General features: G+C 41.6%; 2 long non-coding RNA genes across 2 annotated transcripts; both read left to right on the top strand.

Annotated features, from left to right (window-relative positions):
• Positions 1 to 2,263: 2,263 nt before the first annotated feature.
• Positions 2,264 to 4,292, top strand: LOC134437268 (uncharacterized). Its single transcript, XR_010032376.1, has 3 exons — positions 2,264 to 2,490; positions 2,768 to 2,851; positions 4,215 to 4,292. It is a non-coding gene; the product is annotated as an uncharacterized LOC134437268 (long non-coding RNA).
• Positions 4,293 to 6,309: 2,017 nt separating this feature from the next.
• LOC134437857 (uncharacterized) lies at positions 6,310 to 9,421 on the top strand. The gene is made up of 4 exons (XR_010032495.1): positions 6,310 to 6,507; positions 6,780 to 6,863; positions 7,367 to 7,408; positions 9,359 to 9,421. It is a non-coding gene; the product is annotated as an uncharacterized LOC134437857 (long non-coding RNA).
• The last annotated feature ends 328 nt before the right edge of the window (positions 9,422 to 9,749 follow it).

Below are 9,749 nucleotides of genomic sequence, written 5' to 3'. Positions count from 1 at the left end.
ATTTGCTTTAGATGGTGTCAAGCATGTGTGGTGGTAATCAAGTGAGTTTTACCAAAAGGTGTATCCTCTCATAAGCCAAGCATGGTAGTGGGACTGACATGGTTTGGGGATGCATGAATGCTGTCAACATTGGCAATCTGAAATACACCTAAAAGAAACATGCATGTCAACATGCACTGTGACTACTGAAGCAGATCATGATATTCTCCATAGGATTGCATTCAAATCTCACACCAATCTATTTAAGCCAGATGCAGACTCAAAATTTTAAAGTTCAATGCAAAGAAAGGTTGAAACGCACACTGATGACCTCCCTTGTCATCCCTTTTCATTTCGAGACGATTCGAGCCAACATAGCCCCTTCTCTACCGGATTTTAATCTGGGGTGTACTCACTTTTGTGAGTACATGTTCAAACATTAATGGCTGTATTTTGTTTTTTTCTGAGTGAACAAGAAATTTAAGCGGTTAAATATGTTGTTAAAAGGTCACTAATCATTGTGTCAAAGTTACATTTCTGTAATGCTTTCCTATGAAAAGATATACTCAAAAATCAGCAAAACTGTGAGGGGTGTATTCACTTTCGTGATATACTGTATGTCCCGCCTTCTCTCACTGTCAAAGACTCCCACCTTCTCTCTTATCTGTCGCTATTTTTAAGGTGTTTCAGCGACTAGAAACTAATTGACTGTCTGTTGGCATTGACCGCAATTACATTTTTCAAAACAATAACGTTGACGCATGACTAACACTGTCTTAAATGCTGACGAAGTTGCTGATGTCGCGAAATCATAGCCTACCATGTTGATACAGCCTACTATGCATGCGCAGCGCCATGTAGATACCAAAACGTTGCGTGAGGAATGTAATATCACGCGGTTCGCTTTTTGATCAGGGCTTTAGTAAGTCCGCGTGGCGTTATTGACAGCTGATAGACAGCCAGCACAACAGTACCCTTTTCATGCTGATCGTACAATAGACTAACCTTGCGAGCTGCAAAGGCGAGCCACATGCTGCTCGAGAGTTGCGCAAGGAGGACCAGAACTGTGTACCGAAAATGTCCATTCAGAAGTTGACGTCCTTCTGTAGGCTATGCCTGTTTTGTTTTGACTACTTTTCTAGACATTCTTCCTCTCTGTCAGCAGTCACTGGAAGCAGCAACAAGCGCGCTGACGCTTTCAAAATAAAAGCCACGAACGACGGTCATAAAAGGCACAACAACAAAAAACCACGAAAAAAACCCTGCTGCGTTATAGCGTTAACAAAATTGTCGGGCGATATTGACCTCAATAGTTAACGCACCGTTAACGCGTTAACGTTGCCCAGCCCTGATTATAATGTGAAAAAAGAACAGCCCTGGTACTCAGTCTCACTCCACACTATGTTGCAGACACCCCTGCCACCAGCTATTAGAACATCAGAAATCAAAATGGTTGGCCTTACCGTTGCTCTAACAGCAGGGCACTGGGCTGTTCCGCTGGTGGCTCGGGTCCTTTGCTGGCCCTTCCCTATCTCTCTCTCCCCACTCACTTCCTGTACCTCTCTTGACTGTCTTCTCAAATAGAGGCATGAAAGAGCAAGAAAAAAGAAGAAGAAGAAACCAAACTGGTTGGTTTTTTCGTGGACCTGTAGGCACCAGTTTTGTCTGTCTGGGGCCTGACTCTGAAGGTCATGATCCATCTGGATGTGATGCAACCATTACATCGCAACACCAAATAGCATCGCTGTTTTCCTCAAAGATGCATTGATGACAGTAGAGGCCTTCATGATATATGAAACTGCTGGAGATGTATAGGGCATGTGCAATGCAATCCTGTTGCCCTCAGCTGTGGCTGGTTTGACGCTGTGGTTTGTTTTGTAAGCCTGGTCTGAAACCCACTACCTGTTGCAAGATACGTAGCTTTCATTGAAAACAGAAGTGTTTGCTTGTGGGCATTTTGAACCAATAATTGTGACATTGTGAACTGAACACCATATCACTTTACACTATTTCAAAGCCTCTCACACATGCACCACCCTATCACTCCTGTGTGTGTGTGTGTGTGTGTGTGTGTGTGTGTGTGTGTGTGTGTGTGTGTGTGTGTGTGTGTGTGTGTGTGTGTGTGTGTGTGTGTGTGTGCGTGCGTGTGTGCACGCATGTGCGTGCGTTGAATTGAAGGTTGTGTCGTAACAGTCATCTGTTTAAGTCTAAACAAATCTAAACGGGAAGTGGGGAAGATAAGGTTATCCGTCTTTCTTCTCAAGAACGACGTGAAGAGGGGAAGTCCTCGTGGTAACAGTGTGATGTGAACTGTGTGGTACTGTACTGCACTTGTCACTGTTCATGGAGTCCGAACAGCTGGATTAGTACTGTACATAGACCGTCGTTTTTTGGAGCAGAGGGGCTTGCCTGTGAACTGACCTACTGACCGACTCATAGAACAATTAAAACATTACCAAGAGTCTTACGTTAATCCACCCAACTGGGGGGGAAAGCTCAGAGGGTACCCAGGTGAGTTTTGCCTTAAATCTACACTTGCATGTAAATTGTTCTTTAAATAGAAATTTGCATTACTTTCATTTGTCATTTGTAATTGGTAATCTCCCCAAATGTTGCTCTGCATTTCCTGACAATGGGGAAACTTGCAGTTTTTTCTCTGCAGGGGAAGGGGCGAAATCGGGTTAAAGATGCACTGTGTAATATTTTTAGCTGTTCATTTCCGGAGTTCCAGAGCATTTTTCATACACCCATATGTCCTAAACCTGTCATTACATTTCCTCTCTTACAGCTATGGCACAGTGTGATGACGTCACCTATTCTGAACTGGAACTCAACCAATCAAGTGGCAGAATGAAGCAGGAAAGGAAAAAAGGTCAGTGTGGACTAGAAAAAAAACATCAAACTGTTCTGGCAAGAGGACAGAAGCCACAGGAAAGGAACGGAGATAATGGTTTGACTTGCACCCGATGTCAGTCATGGGTAGTTATAGGTTATAGGTCATGGGCAGTAATGGGTAAGCGGTTAAGGCGTCAGACTATCCAAAAGGTTGTCGGTTCGACTCCTGACCCGCTAGGTTGGTTAGGGGAGTAGGCTAATTTACCAGTGTTCACCCCCATCCTCTTCCTTGACTGAGGTACTCTAAGCATGGTAACATCCCGCCGCACTGCTCCCTTGCACGGGTGAGGCATAAAGCAATTCTGTGTGACCTGTGTGAAGTTGGCACTCCATATGTTGAAAATATGGATTAAAATGGATTGTTTGTGCACGATTGTGCAGGCAAAATGAGCGTTTGTGCACAAACCGTCTTTAAGATATAACTTTGTGACCTTAACCGCACAAATAGACCAGGCGCGATGCGATTCAAACGACAGAGTGCAGTAGCAAGCGATACGAGCAATTGAAGAGACTAGAGTATGTCCGTACAGGCAGAAGGCAAAGCATTCAAGCATTCCCATTGGCTGTGGTCACTGACCTCTATACAGTCATTGGCTGTCGCGGCTTGTCACCGAACCACGTCATAGAAAGTTGAAAGGATTTCAACTTCAAACTGTTGTGCTCGTCGCGCAAATCGCTCTAGTCTCCAGAATCGCTTTTGTCGCGCTACTCAATACAAAGTCAATTACTTCTGTCGCTCGCCTCGCTCTTGTCGCGGTAGGTGTATTTCTGCGGTAATTGACCTTAGGTTACTCAGCACCCCACATCCAAATGACTCGAAAATTGTTGGAATCATTTGTGCTTCATTTGTGCATGATGGTGCAGGCAAAATTAATGTTTGTGCGCAAACCATTTTTATATAATGTAACTTTTAATTTTTTGGAAGTAGTTGACTCAGCACTCGTTAACATCCAAATTACGTAAAGATGCTTGGAGTGGTTTGTGCTTCGTTTGTGCATGCGTGTGTGGGTAAAATTAATGTTTGTGCACAAACCATTTGTATGTTACTTTGTTTCTTTTGCTATTTTATTTATGTTATTTAAATCTTAAAAGTTAAATATCTTAGAGACGGTTTGTGCACAAACGCTCATTTTGCCTGCACAATCGTACACAAACAATGCACAAACGAATCAACTTGTACATATTTGCAACATGGGTGCCACCTTCACACAGGTAATTGTGTGCTGTGGAGTGCTGTGTCACAATGACAATGGTAGGTGGATATCCCCAGGTGGGCTTTCACTTTTTTCCACTTCACTTCCATATGTCCTCAGCCTATCATCACATTTCCTCTCTTACAGCTATGGCACAGTGTGATGACGTCACCTATTCTGAACTGGAACTCCACCCATCGAGAGGCAGAAAGAAGCAGGGAAGGAAAAAAGGTCAGTGTGGACTAGAAAAAACCCAACAAACTGGCTTGAGTACACAGTAAATTTTATAGTGTTAAAATAACACTTAAAGAGTTAAAATGAACACTGTTCTAGTGTCTATTTGGTCCTGCTCCAGATCAGTGTTAAACACTGGTGTTAGATTTATAGTGTTAAGCCAACACTATAAAGAGTAAAGCAGTTTCGGGGAGCATACAATGGCGCAGACAAACTCCATCACCTCGAGGAGGCGGGGGCTCTCTTGAGTACTTCTAACTCCACACAATTAAACAACTTCATTTGTCACTGACACTGGAGAGCATCTCACTCCATTATGGTGTTGGAATTACTCCAATAGTGTTAATAAGCCTTAACACTGCAAAATGAACACTGGCAAATTTACTGTGTACATAAAAGTCCAGTTACAATATGTAGTCCCCTGTTCGTTCAGCACAGATTCCACACATGGTTTAAATTTTGATTCCAAAGGTGATAGGGTTGCAGTGGGCGATGTCATCTCCATCTAATACATTTAATTTTGCGTAACATCATGTCTGGATTTATGAAACAATAAAACAGGGTAGCTGTGGCCAAATGGTTTAAGAGTTGTTCTTAAGATCAGAGGGTTGCAGGTTCAAATCACACCCTTACCTCCCCCTATACCCGCATCCATAGACGAAGTGCCCTTCAGCAAGGCACCTAACCCCATTGTCCATTGCATGGGAGACATTTCAGTATAATACAGAGTTGTTTGGACATTTTGCCTTTATTGATGGATCATGAATAACTCAATTCAAGCAAGTGTGTTGGATTTAATCGATGGTAGTAGTAGACAAAATATCCCACACACCAGGACTCGACCCACCGGGAAAATGCCTTGTATGCCTGATTACCAATCCAGCCCTACCCTACACTTGTATTTTTATTTCTCACAACATTTCTGCTGTTCACCTGGGCGTAGTGGTAAGCTGGACAGGTTATTACAAGGCATTTTCACAATGCAGACAACTGGCCTACTATGCCTTGGCCTCTTTTTTTTGACCATGTTGAGTCTGGCTTTTACTTTCTGAACCTGGGATGGCCACCTCTACAGCGGACCATCTCTATATTGGCAGACCCGCCACTACAAATGTACAAGTACAAGGTTAAAGTTGCTGTTTCATTGGTAGCCTCATAATGCACAACTTCATCCAGGGGGATACTGAAAAGACTTAACTACCGTACTGCACTAGTACGTCATTACAGAGCCTTTAATAATACATTAAGATTTTGTTATTGTTATATTCATTGCCATTCATTTGATATTTTGTTTACACCTCAGAAACTGAAGAGGTCATCTACTCAATCGTCAAGAACACTGGTAAGTTAATCACTGCAGTGAGAAACACACACACGCACGCACGCACGCGCACACACACGCATGCACGCACGCACACACACACACACACACACACACACACACACACACACACACACACACACACACACACACACACACACACACAAAAGAGCCCCCCCCCCAGTCCCAGGAATGCCAAAAAAGCCCGGTCTGGATAGGGTTTAAGTAAAACCAAATTGAAGCGGCTTCGACAAAGGTAATGTAATGTAATTTTAAAAGGTAATAACATAACTTCTCTGCCACGTGAGTGTGGGGTCTCCACAGTTTTTCTAGTAGGCCTATAACCAAAGCACAGTACGTTTTGCAGCTTAAAATTTCTATTTCTGGAAATTCAAAATGGCAGACCATGGAGAAGATCCCCCTTTTCATGTATGAAAAGTGCAATTTTCCCAGTCATAATAAATACTTAGAATTTGGTGGTGGTGGTAAACATTAATGAAAAGGGTAACATTTGTGAATGGCATGAATTCGGGAAATAAACTACAAAAAATATTACACGGTGTACCTTTAAATACAGATTTGTATTTTGGCTTGATTTTCTCAGCATTGTGTAAGATCTGTGTGCGTATCGGGTGTTGTGATCAGTAGGCTATTAAGGATGTCAATTCTCCACCACAGGAGGATCTGAGTCAGGGGTCTCCGCACCCCAAGGTCAACCCAAACCTAAAGACCCATCACTAATGTCAAGGTCAAGGTCAATTTCAAGGTCATCAGACCCAATAACAAGGTCAAAGGTCAAGACTGGCTCAGGGACCTGTGGCAGATCCACCTTGCTGCTGGTGTTTCTCCTGCTGCTTCTCTGTGCGATATTGATCGGAGTAATATGTGAGTATGACGAGCACACTCCTTCAGCTACAAAGGCAATCACCATAGATTTTTTTTTAATTGAAATATGTTTATTTTTATTGTTTATTTGGTATGCTTGAAAATGGTTGTGGCTAATATTGTATTTTTTAGACTGATCACAGTACCTAATGTATCAATTTATACAATATACTGTATAAAAATAATCATTAGGGAATTCATACTCCATAATGATGACCTTGTGAAAGCAGAATCACATTGTGTTAAGGACACTTTTGTTCTGTCTTCCACAGTATTCCACAGTCTTCTAAAAAAGATGAGACACCATCAAACAAGACAAGAGCGACTGGAAATTCAACTGAGAAGACAACAAAATGGTCCAAAATTCTCTCACTTTTTAAAATTAACTTCCTCCAGAATACAGTTATGTGAAAATATACAAAGGCTACCGTTGTCAATATGATAGACATAGTAATTGTAGTGGCCAATTAGTGTGAATGGACTTATGTACAACTATGATCCCAAAATTCATTGAGTTGTTGCAGTGTCAGCTTATGTTGCATTACCGTAGAGATGATGTGTTTATGAGTAGGTACTGACAAGTTAAGGGTAGCGTGAGCAATACAACTGCATGTTGAAATTTGCAGGAATTCTCCTTTAACCCCCCCAATCTGTTTGACCCATTGACACCTGCTGTCCCTGTATTCAGAGTAAAATGTTAATGTGATATCAACAAAGTAAAACAACAAACACAATACAGCCAAGCTATGCATCACATGCTCTGCACACATGTACATGTACTGTACATGCACATGATGTACTGTATCCTCATAAATGCAGCACACTTGTGGATATTTGATGATCACTATTTCCTTACCAGACACACAGATGGAAATTGAACAATTGCAGGCAAACCTCTCAGGTAAGAAATCTGTTTGTGGATACTGACATGTCATTTGGCATTTTGTTTTTTCATTTGGACATGTTTTTTGTAGATCTTCCTTAGCTGTTATTTCATATTTAACACAGTTTTTTTTTAAATGCAATGTTAATTCATCACGTCGATTTAACATCTTCTAAAGTATATTTGGTCCCAGAGCACTCATTTGCATGTTTTGCAACATGATCTCCAGCGTTTCCGTGATTCTGGACACGGATGTTAAGGACACCAAATCCGTGTCCAGGAGCACGGATTTTGCCAAAATTCCGTGCTCCTGGACATGGAATTGTTTTCTGTGATGGACACACGGAAGTGCTCTCTCTATACTCGCACAGCACTATGTTTCCAGTTTCAGTGTTGTCTAGTTTAAGCGGTGTATTTTTTGGGGGGGGGGTTACCTCAAATTCTTTAGCGCCACCAACAGGAAAACGCTAACTTCCGAACTATACATCCAATTTTCAAGAATCCTTGGACTGAGACGAATCCATAGGGTGCCTATGACGTCTTTTTCTGCCAGGATAGTTTTCCCGCCATTTTGAATTTTGTAAAAATCATTAAAAATGGCGTCCCTCCCACCATTTTTGGCGAATTGTCCCGAAATTTTAACCAGGTGATCTTCAGACTGAGATACCGTACATTTGCCCTAAAAGTTACAGAACGATTGATCCAATCATCCTCGAACCGGAGCCAATTGAAGTTGGCGGCGAAGTGAAGACGCCAAACAGGAAGTGAGCTCATATCTCGGCAACGCCTTGTCGTATCACAACAAAAATGGATACACATGGTCTTCACTATAGCCAGAGGCTACATACCCATTTTCGTCCGAATCGGCCTGTCGGGGGTGCCACAATTAGTAAAAAAAATTTTGGCCCATATAAACCCCCTTTACACTGTATAGTCAGTGGGCCAAGACCCTAAAAATAAACTTTTGATGGCAATTTGTTGTTAAAAATTTGCAACCATGCCAGAAGTTATAAGCATGGACTAAGGCTTTCAGAAGCACTCAGTTGCCAAGATGGAACTTGACCTTAAAGGTCAAATTTGAGGTCAAAACAAAGTTGCCTCATATATTGGCAACGCCTATTCTTATCACAACCAAACTTGGTACACATGATCTCTCCTGTCCTTAAAGGACAAATATGTGGGTGCACAGCAGTCACAAGGGGGCGCAATAATAGGCAAATATGTGTTGTTTTTAGCCGTTCTCTGGCGGTGTGTCTTTTGGGAAATGTGTGGCAGCATGTATGTGTGTTGCGTATGCAAGAAGGGCAACAAATGCATGAGGGGCAAAACATACATGACGGGCAGCGGATGCATGAGGGGCAAGCATACTCCAGCATTTTCTGTGAGGAAATGCAATCTAGTTTTTCTCTCAAAAAAAAAACATTTCTTACTGACAGGTTAGGGTTAGGGATTGTTTTGGTCTGTGCACAGCTAGTATTCTTTCATTCATTATATGAATTTGATACCCAAATATCAACCAATTGGAAAAGGTATTTCTCAAAAATATGTCTTTAATTACAGGTTAACGTTAGGGAATGTTTTCGTCAGGGCACAACTTAAATTGCTATAGCATTATTTTGTTTAGGATTAGCATTTGGTATGTATTTTCTCATGATAGAGTTAACACAGTGCTGTGGGAGTATAGAAAGGACTTCCGTGTGTCCATCACGGAAAACAATTCCTTGTCCAGAAGCATGGAATTTTGGCAAAATCTGTGCTCCTGGACACGGATTTCGTGTCCTTAAAATCCGTGTCCAGGAGCACAGAATTTTGGAGATCATCCTGTTTTTTGCATGCAGTCCTCTACAAGAACGTTTGTTTTTGACAAACATCTCATTAAACTCAATTTCACAAAATTCAATATCAATCAAATAATTAGACAGATCCATCATGTGTTTGGATGCATGATTCTAACTGACTCTTTATCAGATGCACAGAGGGCAAAAGCAGAACTGGAGATGAAAATTCATGAGTTGCAAACAAAGTTATCGGGTGAGAAATATCATGATGGGCAATGTCACTGTGTAGTGAGTTTGTTGAATAAGTCTTGTTGAAGAGTCTTTTTTGAGACATTGAGTCAATCTAATTTGGGACAGTGTACATGATAGTTGAACATGTTACACTGCTTGCTGGACATCAGTCAATTCAAAAAGTGCTACATGTAGTCTTTACTGGTGATAGAAATGTTATTTTTTATGTATATAAGAAAGTTACATACTCTATATGGCTCCATGACTGGAGAAGATTTAAACAAAGCAGGTTATATTACTAAATACTCCACACTGTATAGGCCTACTACTAGACATGTGACATTTCAGTC

This window comes from Engraulis encrasicolus, chromosome 21, assembly GCF_034702125.1.
Source record: "Engraulis encrasicolus isolate BLACKSEA-1 chromosome 21, IST_EnEncr_1.0, whole genome shotgun sequence".
Lineage (NCBI taxonomy): Eukaryota > Metazoa > Chordata > Actinopteri > Clupeiformes > Engraulidae > Engraulis > Engraulis encrasicolus.
Note: the sequence above shows the minus strand (reverse complement) of the source record. Positions and strands in the feature narration are given on the sequence as shown.